General features: G+C 39.4%; 1 non-coding gene across 1 annotated transcript; it reads right to left on the minus strand.

Annotated features, from left to right (window-relative positions):
• Positions 1-8,277: 8,277 nt before the first annotated feature.
• On the minus strand, positions 8,278-8,385 carry LOC148550947 (small nucleolar RNA R71). Its single transcript, XR_015892723.1, has one exon. It is a non-coding gene; the product is annotated as a small nucleolar RNA R71 (small nucleolar RNA).
• Between the last annotated feature and the right edge of the window lie 12,705 nt (positions 8,386-21,090).

The raw sequence follows: 21,090 nt of genomic DNA on the forward strand, positions 1-21,090 counted from the left end.
GTATGCTAAATTGATGTTGTTTTGTTGGGAAATGATGATGTTGAGTTGAGATGTTTGATGATTTGAATGATTGTATGTGGTGGGATATTGAAATAAGTGTGATGAAATTGATGATGAGAATTGATAGGAATAAATTGATGGTTGGTAAATGTGTTGGTGGAACAATTAAGCTTAGTGTCACATATTTTGTGTTTGAGGATTGAGAATGGTGCAATGTGATTTAAAAGGGTAAATTGTGCTGAAAATGGAAGTTTGGTATTGATATAGTTGGATGTGGCTTGTGAATTTGGTAAATTTGGGTACATGTGAAAATTGGGTAAAAAGGGAATTTTGGTGAAATTTGTTCGATCATAACTTTTGCCTCGGTTTTCAAAATTGATTGAAATTTATTTAGAATTAAAGATCTTTGAAAACCCTTTAAATCGATATAAAGTTTGTAAAAATTGGATTTTTGTAGAGGAAGTTATGATAATTCAAAATTGGTGTTAAAAATCTGAAATTCTGCAAGGTTGCAGAATTTCATGATTTCTGATATGTGCGAGCGCACACCCTTGTGTGGACGCACACCCTGCGAAAATTTTGACCTGTGCGGATGCACACATCTGTGCGCACGCACAGACAGGGAAATGCGTTCTGTTTGCAGCACTAGCACAGCTTGTGCGCGCACATATCTAAGGAAGAATTTCAACCTGTGCGGACGCACAGGCTTGTATGGACGCACATGCTGGGAAGGCCAGTCTGTTGGGGGAACTGGCACAGGTTGTGCGAGTGAACAGATTCTGTAAGTTTTGCCACATGTGCGTACGCACACACCCCTGTGCGTACGCACACATTTTAAAATCTCCTGGGCGTGTGCACGCACACACCCCTGTGCGGCCGCACACGTCTTGTTTCTCAAATTTTACTTGTTTTTCAACTATTCTACCTTCCCAACAAGGTTGTAAGCTTCTATAACACTATTTTAAAACTTTTGGGCCTAGTTTTGAGTATTAGAACATGGGATATAACCTAAGGGTTCTAGTAGATGATTTTATGATAAATTAGAAAATGGAGGCCTAGGTTTTTGGTGAGCTAAGAATGATTTGAAGTTAGGTGAAGGATGATTGATATATGAGATGAGGAATGATGAACTGTTGATATTTGGAAACTGAGTTATAAATGGGTAATGGTTGAGATGAGTCACGGACTCTGAATGAGATGATGGATCCATGTATACTGAAAATATTATTTGAAAACCACTGAAATATTGTTTTTATTGAGATTATGAGATGCTATGCGCCCGGCAGGGACGGCGGTTGGATCCCGCCTATCGACGTAGCGGCGGTGGCGTAAGGGAGGTGGTTCGTCTCGCTTGCGTTGAGATGTGAGGTCTGTGACAAGAGTATCCCGCTCGCATGCCTTCGGATCTATAGAGCGTGCAGGCGCTGGTAATTGTGATCACATTTTTCACAAATCCGGTACAACTAACCAGCAAGTGCACTGTGTCGTCCAAGTAATACCTTACGTGAGTAAGGATCGATCCCACGGAGATTGCCGGCTTGAAGCAAGCTATGGTCATCCTGTAAATCTTAGTCAGGTGGATTCAATTGGTTATGAGTTTTGATAATTGAAAGATAAATAAAACATAAATTAAAATAAAGATACTTATGTAATTCATTGGTGGGAATTTTAGATAAGCGTTTGGAGATGCTTTATTGCTTCTGAACCTCTGCTTTCCTATTGTCTTCATCCAGTCATGCGTGCTCCCTTCCATGGCAAGCTGTATGTTGGTGGATCACCATTGTCAATAGCTACCATCTGTCCTCTCAGTGAAAATGGTCCAGGTACAGTTTCTGTACGGCTAATCAACTGTCGGATCTCTCGTCTCGAATGAAAAATACCAGGCACAGCTACCGCACGGCTAATTATCTGTCGGTTCTCACTTGTGTCGGAATAGGATCTCTCTATCCTTTTGCACACTGTCCCTGCACCCAACATTCGTGAGTTTGAAGCTCGTCACAGTCATCCCGTCCCAGATCCTACTCGGAATACCACAGACAAGGTTTAGACTTTTCGGATCTCGGGAATGCTGCCTATTGGTTCTAGCCTCTACCACGAAGGTTCTAATCTCACGGATTCGAATGATCTATTTTCAGGAGAGGCAGGTCAAATTCGTGGATCAGAGACCCAAGAGACTATACTCCGGCTGTCATCCAATGACTATGTTGAACATCATGTAGACCGCTTGTGGTTGTCAGGCACGCAGATCTTGGTTAAGCGAGTAACGAAGATAGTGGGTGATTGTCACAGGTCACCCCTTCATTCTGACTTAACTGAATTAAGTACGAGAGCATATCTTGGAGAAAAAGTAAGCGTGAATTGGAAGAGAAACAATAGTACTTGCATTAATTCATGAAGAACAGCAGAGCTCCGCACCTTAATCTATGAGGTGTAGAAACTCCACCGTTGGAAAATACATAAAAGAAAAAGGTCTAGGCATGGCCGAATGGCCAACCTCCCAAATGTGAACAATGGCATAAGATATGATAAAAGTTTCGAATACAATAGGAAATACTAGTATTTATATTAAACTAGTTACTAAGGATTACAGAAATTGAGTAACTAAGTGCAGATAGTGCAGAAATCCACTTTCGGAGCCCACTTGGTGTGTGCTTGGGCTGAGCATTGAGCTTTACACATGTATAGTCATTTTCTAGAGTTAAACGCCAGCTTGGATGCCAGTTTGGGCGTTTAACTCCAGTTTTGGTGCCAGTTTCGGTGTTTTACGCCAGAAAAGGGTCTCTGGTTGGCATTGAACGCCAGTTTGGGCCATCAAATCTCGGGCAAAGTATGGACTATTATACATTTCCAGAAAGCCCAAGATGTCTACTTTCCAACACAATTGAGAGCGCTTCAAATGCGTTTTTGTAGCTCCAGAAAATCCACTTCGAGAAAATACCTAAAATTACAGAAGCCAACAGCATCTGCAGTCCTTTCTCAGCCTCTGAATAAGACTTTTGCTCAGATCCCTCAATTTCAGCCAGAAAATATCTAAAATTATAGAAAAATACACAAAATCATAGTAGAATCCAAAAATGTGAATTTTTGCATAAAAACTATAAAAATATACTAAAAAGTAACTAAAACATATTAAAAACTATGTAAAAACAATGCCAAAAAGCGTATAAATTATCCGCTCATCACAACACCAAACTTAAATTGTTGCTTGTCCCCAAGCAACTAAAAACAAAATAGGATAAAAAGAAGAGAAAATACAATAAATTTCAAAATATCAATGAAGCTTAGTTCCAATTAGATGAGCGGGACTAGTAGCTTTTTGCTTCTGAACAATTTTGGTATCTTACTTTATACTTTGAAGTTCAGAATGATTGGCATATATAGGAACTCAGAATTCAGATAATGTTATTGATTCTCCTAGTTTAGTATGTTGATTCCTGAACACAGCTACTTTATGAGTCTTGGCCGTGACCCTTAGCATTTTGTTTTCCAGTATTACCACCGGATACATAAATGCCACGGACACATAACTGGGTGAACCTTTTCAGATTGTGACTCAGCTTTGCTAGAGTCGCCAGTTAGAGGTGCCTAGAGTTCTTAAGCACACTCTTTTTGCTTTGGATCACGACTTTTACCACTCAGTCTCAAGCTTTTCACTTGGACCTTCATGACACAAGCACAAGGTTAGGGACATCTTGATTTAGCTGCTTAGGCCAGAATTTTATTCCTTTGGGCCCTCCTATCCATTAATGCTCAAAGCCTTGGATCCTTTTTACCCTTGCCTTTTGGTTTAAAGAGCTATTGGCTTTTTCTTCTTGCTTTTTCTTTTTCTTTCTTTTTCTTTATTTTTTGCCATTTTTTTCGCAAGCTTTCTGTTTTTCATTGCTTTTTCTTACTTCAAGAATCAATTTTTTGATTTTTCATGTTATCAATAACATTTCTCTTTTTTCATTATTCTTTCAAGAGCCAACAATTTTAACATTCATAAACTTCACTATAAAAAATATGCACTGTTCAAGCATTCATTTAGAAAACAAAAAGTATTGCCACCACATCAAAATAATTAAACTATTTTCAAGATAGAATTCGAAATTCATATACTTCTTTTTCTTTTTCAGAAAACATTTTTCATTTAAGAAAGGTGAAAGATTCATGGAACATTCATAGCTTTAAGACATAGACACTAAACACTAATGATCATATAATGAAGACACAAACATAGTCAAAACGTAAAGCATAAAAACCGAAAACAGAAAAACAAATAACAAGGAAATTAAAGAACGGGTCAACCTAAGTAACGGCGGCTAGTTCTTCCTCTTGAAGATCCTATGGAGTGCTTTAGCTCCTCAATATCTCTTCCTTGCCTTTGTTGCTCCTCCCTCATGGCTCTTTGATCTTCTCTGATTTTATGGAGGATGATGGAGTGCTCTTGGTGCTCCATTCTTAGTTGCTCCATGTTGGAACTTGATGAGCAGATAATTTATACGCTTTTTGGCATTGTTTTTACATAGTTTTCAGTATAATTTAGTTAGTTTTTAGTATATTTTTATTAGTTTTTAAATAAAAATCACATTTTTAGACTTTACTATGAGTTTGTGTGTTTTTCTGTGATTTCAGGTATTTTCTGGCTGAAATTGAGAGACTTGAGTAAAAATCAGATTCAGAGGTTGAAGAAGGACTGCAGATGCTGTTGGATTCTGACCTCCCTGCACTCAAAGTGGATTTTCTGGAGCTACAGAACTCCAAATGGCGCGCTCTCAACTGCGTTGGAAAGTGACATCCAGGGCTTTCCAGCAATATATAATAGTCCATATTTTGCCCGAGTTTAGACGACGCAAACTGGCGTTCAACGCCAGTTCCATGCTGCATTCTGGAGTTAAACGCCAGAAACAGGTTGCAAAGTGGAGTTAAATGCCAGAAACAGGTTACAAACTGGCGTTCAACTCCAAGAGAAGCCTCTACACGTGTAAAGCTCAATGCTCAGCCCAAACACACATCAAGTGGGCCCCGGAAGTGGATTTCTGCGTCAATTACTCATTTCTGTAAACCCTAGTAACTAGTTTAGTATAAATAGGACTTTTTACTATTGTATTTACATCTTTAGTTTCATCTTTGGAACATCTTTGGATTATCTTTTGATCTTTAGATCATGTTTGGGGGCTGGCCATTCGGCCATGCCTGAACCTTATCACTTATGTATTTTCAACGGTAGAGTTTCTACACTCCATAGATTAAGGTGTGGAGCTCTACTGTTCCTCATGAATTAATACAAAGTACTACTATTTTTCTATTCAATTCAAGCTTATTCCTTCTCTAAGATATCCATTCGCACCCAAGAACATGATGAATGTGATGATTATGTGATGCTCATCATCATTCTCACCCATGAACGCGTGCCTGACAAACACTTCCGTTCTACATGCAAACAAGCTAGAATGAGTATCTCTTAGATATCTAATACAGAGGACTGAGTCCGAGATATTAGAATCTTCGTGGTATAAGTTAGAACCCATGGATGGCCATTCTTGAGATCCGGAAAGTCTAAACCTTGTCTGTGGTATTCCGAGTAGGATCTGGGAAGGGATGGCTGTGACGAGCTTCAAACTCGCGAGTGCTGGGCGTAGTGACAGACGCAAAAGGATAGTAAATCCTATTCCAGTATGATCGAGAATCGACAGATGATTAGCCATGCCGTGACAGCGCATTGGACCATTTTCACAGAGAGGATGGGATGTAGCCATTGACAACGGTGATGCCCTACATAAAGCTTGCCATGGAAAGGAGTAAGAATGATTGGATGAAGACAGCAGGAAAGCAGAGGTTCAGGAGGAATGAAAGGCATCTCTATACGCTTATCTGAAATTCTCACCAAAGAATTACATAAGTACCTCTATCCTAGTTTATATTTCAATTATGTTTTAATTATCAAATCTCCATAACTATCTGAATTCGCCTTACTAAGATTTACACGGTGACCATAGCTTGCTTCAGGCCGACAATCTCCGTGGGATCGACCCTTACTCACGTAAGGTTTTATTACTTGGACGACCCAGTGCACTTGCTGGTTAGTTGTGCGAAGTTGTGATAAAGAGTTGAGATTACAATTGTGCGTACCAAGTTGTTGGCGCCATTGATGATCACAATTTCGTGCACCAAGTTTTTGGCACCGTTGCCGGGGATTGTTCGACTTTGGACAACTGACGGTTCATCTTGTTGCTCAGATTAGGTAATGTTATTTTAATTTTAAGCTTTTTATTTCTTATTTTCGAAAAATACAAAAAATATTTTCTTCTTTTTCGTTTTTCCCAATTAGTTTTAAAAAAATCCAAAAAAAATTATAAAATCATAAAATCAAAAATATTTTTGTGTTTCTTGTTTGAGTCTAGAGTCAAGTTTTAAGTCTGGTGTCAATTGCATCTTTTTAATTTTCTAAAAAAATTATTTTCGAAAATTTCATGCATTGCATTCTTCATGATCTTCAAGTCGTTCTTGGCCAGTCTTCTTGTTTGATCTTCATATTTTCTTGTTTTGTGTCTTTTCTTGTTTTTCATATGCATTCTTGAATTATTAATGTCTAAAGAATAAAAATTTTTAAGTTTGGTGTCTTGCATGTTTTCTTTTCTTGAAAATTTTTCAAAAATAAGTTCTTGGTGTTCATCTTGACATTCAAAGTGTTCTTGGTGTTCATTTTGACATTCATAGTATTCTTGCATGCATCATTTGTTTTGATCCACAATTTCCATGTTTTGAGTCTTTTCATTGTTTTTCTCTTTCATCATAAAAAATTCAAAAAATAAAAAAATATCTTTCCCTTTTTCTTCTCATAAAATTGAAAATTTTACTTGACTTTTTCAAAAATTTTTAAAATCTAGTTGTTTCTTATGAGTCAAATCAAATTTTCAATTTAAAAATTCTATCTTTTTCAAATCTTTTTCAAAAATCAAATCTTTTTCATTTTTTCTTTCATATTTTCGAAAACTTTATGATTGATTTTCAAAATCTTTTTCTTATTTCTAATTCATATTTTCGAAATTAATGCTAACAATTAATGTGATTGATTCAAAATTTTTAAGTTGTTACTTGCCTAATAAGAAAGGTTCAATCTTTAAACTCTAGAATCATATCTTTTTAGTTTCTTGTTAGACAAGTAATCAACTTTGATTTCAAAATTCAAATCTTTTCAAATTTCTTTTTCAAATCTTTTTCAAATTAAGTTTCAATCATATCTTTTTCAAAATTAATTTCAAAATCTTTTCTAACTTCTTTTCTAACTTCCTATCTTTTCAAAATGTGATTTTCAAATCTTTTTCAATTAACCACTTAACTTTTTGTTTGATTCTTATCTTTTTCAAAACTACCTAACTAATTCTATCTCTAATTTTCAAAAATCACCTTCATCTTTTTCAAAATTCCTTTTTAAATTAACTAATTTTTTTAATTTTAATTTAACTTGATTTAATTTTCCTTGCTTAATTTTTGAATTTTTAATTTTAATTTTTAATTTCTAATTTAAAAAACGAAAATACTTTTATTTTATTTTATCTGATTTTTGAAAATTCTTCTCCCTCACCTCCTTCTATTTATTTATTTATTTACTAACACTCCTCTTCATCTAAAAATTTGAACCTACTCCTCACCCTTGTGTTTGGATTCTCCATCTTCTATTCCTATCTTCTTCTACTCACATAAAGGAATCTCTATACTGTGACATAGAGGATTCCATATTTTCTCTGTTTTCTTTTTTTTCATATGAGCATGAACAAGGATAAGAACATTCTTGTTGAGGCTGATCCTGAACCTGAAAGGACTCTGAAGAGGAAGCTAAGGGAAGCTAAAGCACAACTCTCTGGAGAAAATCTGACAGAAAATTTCGAAAAAGAAGGAGACATGGCCGAAAATAACAACAATGCAAGGAAGATGCTTGGTGACTTTACTGCACCAAATTCCAATTTACATGGAAGAAGCATCTCAATCCCTGCCATTGGAGCAAACAACTTTGAGCTTAAACCTCAATTAGTTTCTCTGATGCAACAGAACTGCAAGTTTCATGGACTTCCATCTGAAGATCCTTTTCAGTTCTTAACTGAGTTCTTGCAGATCTGTGATACTGTTAAGACCAATGGGGTTGATCCCGAGGTCTACATGCTTATGCTTTTCCCATTTGCTGTAAGAGACAGAGCTAGAATATGGTTAGACTCTCAACCTAAGGATAGCCTGAACTCTTGGGATAAGCTGGTCACAGCTTTCTTAGCCAAGTTCTTTCCTCCTCAAAAGCTTAGTAAGCTTAGAGTGGATGTTCAAACCTTCAAACAAAAGGAAAGTGAATCCCTCTATGAAGCTTGGGAGAGATACAAGGAACTGACCAAAAAGTGTCCTTCTAACATGCTTTCAGAATGGACCATCCTGGATATATTCTATGATGGTCTGTCTGAATTATCTAAAATGTCATTGGACCATTTTGCAGGTGGATCCATTCACCTAAAGAAAATTCCTACAGAAGCTCAAGAACTCATTGACATGGTTGCAAATAACCAGTTCATGTATACTTCTGAAAGGAATCCTGTGAATAATGGGACGCCTATGAGGAAGGGAGTTCTTGAAATTGATACTCTGAATGCCATATTGGCTCAGAATAAAATATTGACTCAGCAAGTCAATATGATCTCTCAAAGTCTGAATGGATTGAAGGAATCATCCAACAGTACTAAAGAGGCATCTTCTGAAGAAGAAGCTTATGATTCTGAGAACCCTGCAATAGTAGAGGTGAATTACATGGGTGAACCCTATGGAAACACATATAACCCCTCATGGAGAAATCATCCAAATTTCTCATGGAAGGATCAACAAAAGCCTCAACAAGGCTTTAATAATGGTGGAAGAAACAGGTTTAGCAATAGCAAGCCTTTTCCATCATCCACTCAGCAACATACAGAGAATTCTGAGCAGAACCCATCTAGCTTAGCAAATATAGTCTCTGACCTATCTAAGGCCACTGTAAGTTTGATGAATGAAACAAGGTCCTCCATTAGGAATTTGGAGGCACAAGTGGGCTAGCTGAGTAAAAGAGTCACTGAAACTCCTCCTAGTACTCTCCCAAGCAATACAGAAGAGAATCCAAAAAGAGAGTGCAAGGCCATTGATTTAACCATCATGGCGGAACCTACAAGGGAGGGAGAGGAAATGAATCCCAGTGATCAATAAGGAGTTTCCCTCTGAGGAACCAAAGGAATCTGAGGCTCATCTAGAGACCATAGAGATTCCTTTGAACCTCCTTATGCCATTCATGAGCTCTGATGAGTATTCTTCTTCTGAAGAGAATGAAGATGTCACTGAAGAGCAAGTTGCCAAGTACCTTGGTGTAATCATGAAGCTGAATGCCAAATTATTTGGTAATGAGACTTGGGAAGATGAACCTCCCTTGCTCATTAATGAACTGAGTGATCTGGATCAACTGACATTTCCTCAGAAGAAACAGGATCCTGGAAAGTTCTTAATACCTTGTACCATAGGCACCATGACCTTTGAGAAGGCTCTATGTGACCTTGGGTCAGGGATAAACCTCATGCCACTCTCTGTAATGGAGAAACTGGGAACCTTTGAGATACAAGCTGCCAGAATCTCATTAGAGATGGCAGACAACTCAAGAAAATAGGCTTATGGACAAGTAGAGGACGTGCTAGTAAAGGTTGAAGGCCTTTACATCCCTGCTGATTTCATAATCCTGGATACTGGGAAGGATGAGGATGAATCCATCATCCTTGGAAGACCCCTCCTAGCCACAGCAAGAGCTGTGATTGATGTGGACAGAGGAGAATTGATCCTCCAACTGAATAAGGACAACCTTGTGTTTAAAACTCAAAGATCTCCTTCTGTAACCATGGAGAGGAAGCATGAAAAGTTTCTCTCACTGCAGAGTCAACCAAAGCTCCCACAGTCAAACTCTAAGTTTGGTGTTAGAAGGCCACAACCAAACGCTAAGTTTGGTGTTGAACCCCCACATTCAAACTCTAAGTTTGGTGTTGGGAGGTTCCAACAATGCTCTGAACATCTGTAAGGCTCCATGAGAGCTCACTGTCAAGCTATTGACATTAAAGAAGCGCTTGTTGGGAGGCAACCCAATGTTACCTAATCATATTTATTTATTTTCCATTGTTATTTTATGTGTTCTTTAGGTTGATGATCATGTGAACTCACAAAAACTACTGAAAAATCAAAAACAGAATGAAAAATAGAATGAAAAATAACACACCCTGGAGGAGAACAGTCTGGCGTTTAAACGCCAGAAACAAGCATCTGTCTGGCGTTTAACGCCAGAAACAGGCACCAAGCTGGCGTTTAACGCCAGAAACAAGCATCTACCTGGCGTTAAACGCCAGAACAGAGCATGGAAGTGGCATTTAACGCCAAAAACAGGCAGCAGTCTGGCGTTAAATGCCAGGATTGCATGTATAGGGCTTTTTACACGTCTAAAGGGTGCAGGAATGAAAAATCCTTGACACCTCAGGATCTGTGGACCCCACAGGATCCCCGCCACTTCTTCTCTCCCCTTCACACCTTTTCCTAACTCTCTTCCCCAAATATCCTTCACCAATCACTTCAATCACTCTTTCCCATCACCCCCTCACCACTCACATCCATCTTCTCTTCTCCATAAATCCCACCTACCTTCAAATTCAAAATATTTCCCTCCCAAACTCAACCCTAATGGCCGAAACTTAACCCTCCCCCCTCCTATATAAACTCCTCATTCCTTCTTTATTTTCACACAACACAACCCTAACTTCTCACCTTGGCCGAAAACACCTTACCCTCCATCTCCTCCATTTTCTTCTTCTTTCTTTCTTTCTTTCTTCTTTTGCTTGGGGACGAGAAAACATTTTAAGTTTGGTGTGGTAAAAGCATAGCTTTTTGTTTTTTCATAACCATTTATGGCACCTAAGACCAGAGAAACCTCTAGAAAGAGGAAAGGGAAGGCAATTGCTTCTACCTCTGAGTCATAGGAGATGGAGAGATTCATCTCAAAGGTCCATCAAGACCACTTCTATGAAGTTGTGGCCAAGAAGAAAGTGATCCCTGAGGTTCCTTTCAAGCTCAAGAAGAATGAGTATCCGGAGATCCGACTTGAAATCCAAAGAAGAGGTTGGGAAGTTCTCACCAACCCCATTCAACAAGTCGGGATCCTAATGGTTCAAGAGTTCTATGAAAACGCATGGATCACTAGGAACCATGATCAAAGTGTGAACCCGAATCCAAAGCATTGGCTTACCATGGTTCGGGGGAAATACTTAGATTTCAGTTCGGAAAATGTAAGGCTGGCGTTCAACTTGCCAATGATGGAAGAGAATGCACGCCCCTACACAAGAAGGGTCAAATTTGATCAAAGGTTGGGCCAAGTCCTCATAGTCATATGTGAGGAAGGAGCTCAATGGAAAATTGACTCAAGAGGCAAGCCGGTTCAATTAAGAAGGCACGACCTCAAACCAGTGGCTAGGGGATGGCTAGAGTTCATTCAACACTCAATCATTCTTACTAGTAACCGGTCTGAAGTTACTATAGACCGGGCCATCATGATCCATAGTATCATGATTGGAGAAGAGGTGGAAGTTCATGAGATTATACCTCAAGAACTCTACAAGGTGGCTGACAAGTCCTCCACTTAGGCAAGGTTAGCCTTTCCTCACCTTATTTGCCACCTCTGCAATTCGGCTGGAATTGACATAGAGGGAGACATCCTCATTAAAGAGGACAAGCCCATCACTAAGAAAAGGATGGAGAAAATAAGAGACCATGGACCTCAACATGAGCATAAGGAAATTCCTCACGATGAAATCCCTGAGATGACTCAGGGGATGCACTTTCTTCCACAGAATTATTGGGAACAAATCAACATTTCCCTAGGAGAATTAAGTTCCAACATGGGACAACTAAGGGTGGAGCATCAAGAGCACTCCATCATCCTCCATGAAATTAGAGAAGATCAAAGAGCTATGAGGGAGGAGAAACAAACACAAGGAAAAGACATAGAGGAGCTCAAAAGCATTATTGGTTCTTCAAGAAGAGGAAGACGCCACCCTCACTAATGTGGACTCATTTCTTAATCTCCTTGTCTATTTATTTTCTGTTTTTTGATTTTTGAGCTTTATGTTTTATTTATGTTTGTATCTTTACTATATGATCACTAGTGTCTAAGTGTCTATGCCTTAAAGTTATGAATATGAATCCATCACCTCTCTTGAATGAAAAATGTTTTAATTACAAAAGAACAAGAAGTACATGGTTTCGAATTCATCCTTGAAACTAGTTTAATTATTTTGATGTGGTGACAATACTTTTTGTTTTCTGAATGAATGCTTGAACAGTGCATATGTCTTTTGAAGTTGATGTTTATGAATGTTAAATATGTTGGCTCTTGAAGAATAAGGAAAAAGGAGACATGTTATTTGATAATCTGAAAAATCATAAAAATGATTATTGAAGCAAGAAAAAGCAGTGAATACAAAAGCTTGCAGAAAAAAAAGAGAGAAAAAAATAGCGAAAAAAAAAAGAAAAAGAAAAAGCAAGCAGAAAAAGCCAAAAGCTCTTAAAACCAAAAGGCAAGAGCAAAAAGCCAATAGCCCTTAAGACCAAAAGGCAAGGGTAATAAAAAGGATCCAAGGCTTTGAGCATCAGTGGATAGGAGGGCCTAAAGGAATAAAATCCTGGCCTAAGCGGCTAAACCAAGCTGTCCCTAACCATGTGCTTGTGGCATGAAGGTGTCAAGTGAAAACTTGAGACTGAGCGGTTAAAGTCAAGGTCCAAATTGGGGACTCTAGCAAAGCTGAGTCACAATCTGAAAAGGTTCACCCAGTTATGTGTCTGTGGCATTTATGTATCCGGTGGTAATACTGGAAAACAAAGTGCTTAGGGCCACGGCCAAGACTTATAAAGTAGCTGTGTTCAAGAATCAACATACTGAACTAGGAGAATCAATAACACTATTTGAATTCTAAGTTCCTATAGATGCCAATCATTATGAACCTCAATGGATAAAGTGAGATGGCAAAACTATTCAAGAGACAAAAAGCTACAAGTCCCGCTCATCTGATTGGAGCTAAGTTTCATTGATATTTTGGAATTTATAGTATATTCTCTTCTTTTTATCCTATTTGATTTTTAGTTGCTTGGGGACAAGCAACAATTTAAGTTTGGTGTTGTGATGAGCGGATAATTTATACGCTTTTTGGCATTGTTTTTACATAGTTTTCAGTATAATTTAGTTAGTTTTTAGTATATTTTTATTAGTTTTTAAATAAAAATCACATTTCTGGACTTTACTATGAGTTTGTGTGTTTTTTGTGATTTCAGGTAATTTCTGGCTGAAATTGAGGGACTTGAGCAAAAATCAGATTCAGAGGTTGAAGAAGGACTGCAGATGCTGTAGGATTCTGACCTCCCTGCACTCAAAGTGGATTTTCTGGAGCTACAGAACTCTAAATGGCGCGCTCTCAACTGCGTTGGAAAGTGACATCCAGGGCTTTCTAGCAATATATAATAGTCCATATTGTGCCCGAGTTTAGACGACGCAAACTGGCGTTCAACGCCAGTTCCATGCTGCATTTTGGAGTTAAACGCCAGAAACAGGTTGCAAAGTGGAGTTAAACGCCAGAAACAGGTTACAAACTGGCGTTCAACTCCAAGAGAAGCCTCTACACGTGTAAAGCTCAATGCTCAGCCCAAACACACACCAAGTGGGCCCCGGAAGTGGATTTCTGCATCAATTACTAATTTCTGTAAACCCTAGTAACTAGTTTAGTATAAATAGGACTTTTTACTATTGTATTTACATCTTTAGTTTCATCTTTGGAACATCTTTGGATTATCTTTTGATCTTTAGATCACGTTTGGGGGCTGGCCATTCGGCCATGCCTGAACCTTATCACTTATGTATTTTCAACGGTAGAGTTTCTACACTCCATAGATTAAGGTGTGGAGCTCTGCTGTTCCTCATGAATTAATACAAAGTACTACTATTTTTCTATTCAATTCAAGCTTATTCCTTCTCTAAGATATCCATTCGCACCCAAGAACATGATGAATGTGATGATTATGTGACGCTCATCATCATTCTCACCCATGAACGCGTGCCTGACAAACACTTCCGTTCTACATGCAAACAAGCTAGAATGGGTATCTCTTAGATATCTAATACAGAGGACCGAGTCTGAGATATTAGAATCTTTGTGGTATAAGTTAGAACCCATGGATGGCCATTCTTGAGATCCGAAAAGTCTAAACCTTGTCTGTGGTATTTCGAGTAGGATCTGGGAAGGGATGGCTGTGACGAGCTTCAAACTCGCGAGTGCTGGGCGTAGTGACAGACACAAAAGGATAGTAAATCCTATTCCAGTATGATCGAGAACCGACAGATGATTAGCCATGCAGTGACAGCGCATTGGACCATTTTCACAGAGAGGATGGGATGTAGCCATTGATAACGGTGATGCCCTACATAAAGCTTGCCATGGAAAGGAGTAGGAATGATTGGATGAAGACAGCAGGAAAGCAGAGGTTCAGGAGGAACGAAAGGCATCTCTATACGCTTATCTGAAATTCTCACCAAAGAATTACATAAGTACCTCTATCCTAGTTTATATTTCAATTATGTTTTAATTATCAAATCTCCATAACCATCTGAATCCGCCTGACTGAGATTTACAAGGTGACCATAGCTTGCTTCAGGCCGACAATCTCCGTGGGATCAACCCTTACTCACGTAAGGTTTTATTACTTGGACGACCCAGTGCACTTGCTGGTTAGTTGTGCGAAGTTGTGATAAAGAGTTGAGATTACAATTGTGCGTACCAAGTTGTTGGCGCCATTGATGATCACAATTTCGTGCACCAGAACTCAATTCTCCTAAAGAGGTGTTGAGTTGCTCCCTATAGTTGTGTGGAGAGAAATGCATCCCTTGAGGCATCTCAGGGATTTTTTGATGAGGGACTTTCCCATGCTCTTGTTGAGGTCCATGAGTGGGCTCTCTTGTTTGCTCCATCCTCTTTTTAGTGATGGACTTTTGAGATGAATCTCTCTATCTCCCATGACTCAGAGTTGGAAGCAATTGCCTTCCCTTTCCTCTTCCTAGAGGTTTCTCCGGCCTTAGGTGCCATTAATGGTAATGGAAAAACAAAAAGCAGAGCTTTTTTCCACACCAAACTTAAAAGGTTTGCTCGTCCTCGAGCAAAAGAAGAAATAAAGGATTAGAGGAAGAAGATATGGAGGAGATGGAGGTGTGTGAATGGTTCGGCCAAGGGGGGTTTAGGTGGTTATGATGTGTGAAAATGAAGGAGTGATGAGGGGCTTATATAGGAGTGGAGTGGAGAGGGAATTCTTGTAATAAGGGTTGGGTTTGGGAGGAAGATGGTTTGAATTTGAATGGGTGAGGGTAGGTGATTTGTATGATGGTTTTGGAGGAGAAATAGAGGTGATTGGTGGAGGTTATTTTGGGGAAGAGTGTTATGGAAAGGTGTAAAAAGGAGAAAAAAAGAGTTGGGATAGGTGGGGATCCTGTGGGGTCCACAGATCTGAGGTGTTAAGGAATTCTGCTCCCTGCACCTTTCTAGCATTTAAACTCCCCTGGACAGCCATTTCTGGTGTTCAAACGCCAGTCTGCTACCTTTCCTGGCGTTAAACGCCAGGCTGATGCCCCTTTCTGGCATTTAACGCCAGCCAGACACCCTTTTCTGGCGTTAAACGCCAGTCTGTCTGCCAATTCTGGCGTTTAATGCCCAGAATGCTGCCAGACTGGCCGTTAAACGCCCATTCTACTATCTTTAAACGCTAGTAAGCATATCCTCCAGGGTGTGCTATTTTTGATGCTGTTTTTGATTCCGCTTTAATTCTGCAGCTATTTTTGTTACTCCACATGATCATCAACCTAAAGAAAACATAAACTAACAATGGAAAATGAAATGAAAAAGTAATTAACATAGATAAGTAAGATTGGGTTGCCTCCCAATAAGTGATTCTTTAATGTCAATAGCTTGACAGTAAGTTCTTACAGAGCTTCACAGATACTCAGAGCATGATTGTGGCCTCCCAACACCAAACTTAGAGTTTGAATGTGGGGGTGATAATGAGTTTTGTCGTGTCGGTTTAGAATTTCTTCTTATAGAAAGAATAACTTTGTTGTAAGCATAGTTCTAAACCAAAAAACAATTCCCACATCAAAAAAAAATTTGAGTTGTCACAAGTACAAACCCCAATGAAAATTAACCGAAGTATTTAGACTCCGGGTCGTCTCACAAGGAATTGTAATGAAGTGCTCAATTATTGGCTATAAAGGGGGTAAGGGGGTTGGTTTTATGTTTTTGCAAGAAAATATAAATGGCAAGAAAAGTAAATGAATAATTAACTAAATAAAAGAAAGGAAAAGAACTCTTGGCTAGACATAGGTAAATTGAGATCACCATCATTGTCTACATACCAAATATTGATAATTATGAGAGGCCAACCTATTAAGTCTACTTCTAAAAGCCTTAAGTACGTAATATCTACTCCTAGGCTTGAAGTATGTCAAATAGGCTTGATCACATCAACCCATAAGTCCCAACCTACCTACTAATTAGATTAGTAGTGAGTTGGCGTCAATGAGTATCAAACTGATCACCAAGGGTTCTCAAATCACCAAATCATTGAGACCCAATGACTCAAGGTCACTCAATTCCCTTAGCCTAGGCCAAGAGTCAAGAGAACTACTCAAAAACTAGTGAAAACATTTTAACAAACACCTAGTGTGCAAGGAAAGTAAGCATCATAAAATGCAAGAATTAAGGAAACCCATAACTATCATAAACAAGAAATCAATAATAGCAAGCAAGATCAACATACAAGAACATGGAAATATAAAATTGCATTAAAGAAAATTAAGATCCAACAATGTGCATTGGTGGACGAAATTGTGATTACACTTTGATTATGTAAAATTCATTGCTCTTTCTTTCCCTGGTAATGGCGCCAAAAACATGATGCCAATACCATGGTTCACAACTTCGCACAACTAACCAGCAAGTGCACTGGGTCGTCCAAGTAATACCTTACGTGAGTAAGGGTCGAATCCCACGGAGATTGTTGGTATGAAGCAAGCTATGGTCACCTTGTAAATCTCAGTCAGGCGGATATAAAATAGTAATGGGGTTTTCAAAATTAATTAATAAAATAAGGATAGAAATACTTATGTAACTCATTGGTGAGAATTTCAGATAAGCGTATGGAGATGCATTCGTTCCTCTGAACCTCTGCTTTCCTGCTGTCTTCATCCAATCAATCTTACTCCTTTCTATGGCTAGCTTTATGTAAGGATGTCACCGGTGCCAATGGCTACTTTCGATCTCTCTCGGGAAAATGGTCCAAATGCTCTGTCACAGCACGGCTAATCGTCTGGAGGCATCACCTTTGTCGTTGGTTGCATCCTATTCCTCTCTGTGAAAATGGTCCGATGTGCTGTCACTGCATGGCTAATCATCTTGGAGGTTCTCGATCATACTGGAATAGGATTTACTATCCTTTTGCGTCTGTCACTACGCCCAGCACTCGCGAGTTTGGAGTTCGTCACAGTCATTCAATCCCAGAGTCCTACTCGGAATACCACGGACAAGGTTTAGACTTTCCGGACCCTCATGAATGCCGCCATCAATCTAGCTTATACCACGAAGATTCTGATTAAGAGATCTAAGAGATACTCATTCAATCTAATGTAGAACGGAAGTGGTTGTCAGGCACGCGTTCATAGGGAATGATGATGATTGTCACGTTTATCACATTCAGGTTGAAGTGCGAATGAATATCTTAGAAGCGGAACAAGTGAATTGAATAGAAAACAGTAGTAATTTGCATTAATCTTTGAGGAACAGCATAGCTCCACACCTTAATCTATGAAGTGTAGAAACTCTACTGTTAAAAATACATAAGTGAAAGGTCCAGGCATGGCCGAATGGCCAGCCCCTCTGATCTAAGAACCAGGCGTCCAAAGATGTCTAATACAATAGTAAAAAGTCCTATTTATAATAAACTAGCTACTAGGGTTTACAGAAGTAAGTAATTGATGCATAAATCTACTTTCGGGGCACACTTGGTGTGTGCTTGGGCTGAGCTTGAATGTTACACATGCAGAGGTTATTCCTGGAGTTGAACGCCAGCTTTTGTGCCATTTTGGGCGTTGAACTCCACTTTGTAACTTGTTTCTGGCGCTGGACGCCAGAATTGGGCAGAGAGCTGGCGTTGAACGCCAGTTTGCGTCGTCTAAACTTGGGCAAAGTATAGACTATTATACACTGGTTACAATTATATTGCAGGAAGAGGAAATTACAATGAGAACAGGCATCAAGGTTGGAACAATCAAAGATGGGAGGAGCCACAAGGATTTGATCAACCCTCATGGCAACAACCACCTCCAATGGACTATCAACAACCACCACCATATGCCTATAAACCCTCTCCTCAACATGACTTTGAACCACCAAACTCACAAGCCCCTTTACACCATTTACCTCCATATGACCCTAACCCACATCCACCATACCAACCACCCTATGAACCAAATGAACCATGCATAGATCCACCCCAATCTCCATTGGATAACAATACACTTATCTCTAACATCATTGGTCTCACCTCTACACTCTAAAATCTTATATCCCGCATGAACCAACCCTCTACCTCCAAAATTCAACCCTCAAGCTCTAGTGCACTTCCTTTTCAACCACATAATGATCTTTTCATCCCATCACCACCCTCCATGGAAGAACACCCACATCCATCAATCCAAGAGCAAGATGATCCCAATTATGCTATTGATATGGAACAGGAAAGAAGGAATCATCTTCGCGAATCCATACTTCATAAAGAGCTAGAGGAGGCCCTACGGGTAAAGGTAGGAGAGACCCTTAAAGATGAAAGAGTAGTTGAAAGGAGTTGTCATGGAAAGAAAATCATCGAGGATGAGTACGATTTTATACTTAAACAATTGGACAAAGCAGAAATTATTAAAAAGGAAGAAGTGGTTGCAGACTTGAGAGATGCTGTACCTCCATGGGAAAGTCAAGACATAGAGCCTCCATCCAAGACGTTTGCATTTGATGTTAAGGAGGGTGTACAACCTCCAAGGCATGTCATGGTTAAGGACTTGGAAGAGGTCGATCAAGAGATGGAGATTCAAGAAAAAGAAGCACAACCTCTCATGCCCTTGGTGAGCAATGAAGAAGAGATTGAACTGGAAGAAAGCTACCAAGAGGAAGAGGTTGATATTGAAGAAACTTGCAAAGAGGTGGAAGTTGTCAAAGAGCACAAGGGAGTGGAGCTTGAAATCACTTTGCCGAAGTTATTGGAGACCCCTCCCCCTAAGTTGCCATCATCCTTCACAACATTCAAGTGGGTAAAATTCATATCCCTTAGCTTTCTAATTCCACTTGAATATGGGCTACTGGAGACGGATGGTCAATTTAGAACTCTTTGTGGCATAAAGAGTAAGAGGAAGATGGTCAGTGGTAAGAATTGTCCTACAAGGTTCATTATGGTTGGAAGCTTTAAGTTTAAACGCAAAGGTTGGTGTAAAGCTCAACTGAATGGGTCTAGGAAGTTGTTTGGCCGCTTTAGTGAGAATTCAAATTGCTTGCCACCCGGATGGAATCATAATGATCAACAAGAAGACGGGTGCAAAAGCAAGATTTGGGACTCCGGAATCCAGTCTAGGAATCAACACTCTTGGGGCCTTGTCACTTACTTCAACCTGCTTGAAGGCTTTCTACGCCTAGTTTGGGATCCCGGAGGCCATTGGAATTACAAACATTGGTGGAGATTCCTGGATGAGTTCAAGCACAAACCACCATAACAGGGAGCTCACCAAATGTCCAACTTAAGGACTTTAACTAAAAGTGCTAGGTGGGAGACAACCCACCATGGTATGATCGTTCCTTTTTCATTTTTTTAGTTTTATTTGTTTTCGAGTTTTATTTTATTTTATTGTGTTGAACCTGGAGTTTTTGCATAACATTCATATTAGCATTGCATTCTGCATACTGCATTATTAAAAAAAAAAGGGAGAGCCGTGACGCGACAGCATCGCCGACGCGACCGCGTCGCAGGTGGCTCAGAGAGAATGATAAATCGAACAGAGAGTCACGCGGAAGCGTGGCTGGAGGCATGCCTTTGGCACAAATCATCCCACGCAATCGCGTCGCTGACGCGTTTGCGTCACATGAGAAACATGCCTCCCACGCGTCCGCGTCACTCACGCGGCCGCGTGACCTGGAAATCGACGTAAGAAAGGGTGCATGACCGAAAGTTGTGCTAGAGTGGTGCTGGATTGGTGCTGAACGCACAATTCTTTCCACGCGGCCGCGTGACCGACGCGACCGCGTCATATCCTTCTAATGGCCGCTCACGTGATCGCATGCCCCACGCGATCGCGTCACCCCAGATTTGGCAAAAAAAGAGTTTCAAACAGAGAGTTGCGTGAACGCGAGGCTGCACTCGCGCCAATCGCACAAATCAAGCCACGCGTCCGCGTGCCCCACGCGTCCGCGTCACGTGAACTTATTGCGCACCACGCGACCGCGTCACCCACGCAACCGCGTCGCCAGCGTCGCACAACCTATCCAGATTAGTGCCAATTATCTTATCTTTTCTTCTCTACTCCTAATTTCTTCTATCTTCTCTTCTTTCTCTCTCCTTTCTTACTTTTTTTTTCTTCATCTTTTTTCACTTTCATTTTATTTTATTTATTTGCATACTTTCATTCATTGCATTATTTTCATTGGTGTTGGAAATTTATTTGGGCCACTATTTTCTATATTTTTGTGGATTAATTGATGGAATTGGTTGACAATTATATATTTCTTTTATTCTACTACTCTCAATGCTTGCTTTTCACAAAACCCTTTTTGTATTTTATTACTTAAATATAATTGTTATTATAAACAGGTCATTAGTATAAAAGACTTGGTAATTTAAATTGGACATTAAATGCTTGATCTCTGCTACTCATGCCTTTGCCTGCATGCCAATAAACATCTTGCATTTAATTGTCTTCATATGCACTGCTATATTCCCGTTTATGAT

Source organism: Arachis ipaensis, chromosome B7 (genome assembly GCF_059453495.1).
Source record: "Arachis ipaensis isolate K30076 ecotype BB chromosome B7, ASM5945349v1, whole genome shotgun sequence".
NCBI lineage: Eukaryota > Viridiplantae > Streptophyta > Magnoliopsida > Fabales > Fabaceae > Arachis > Arachis ipaensis.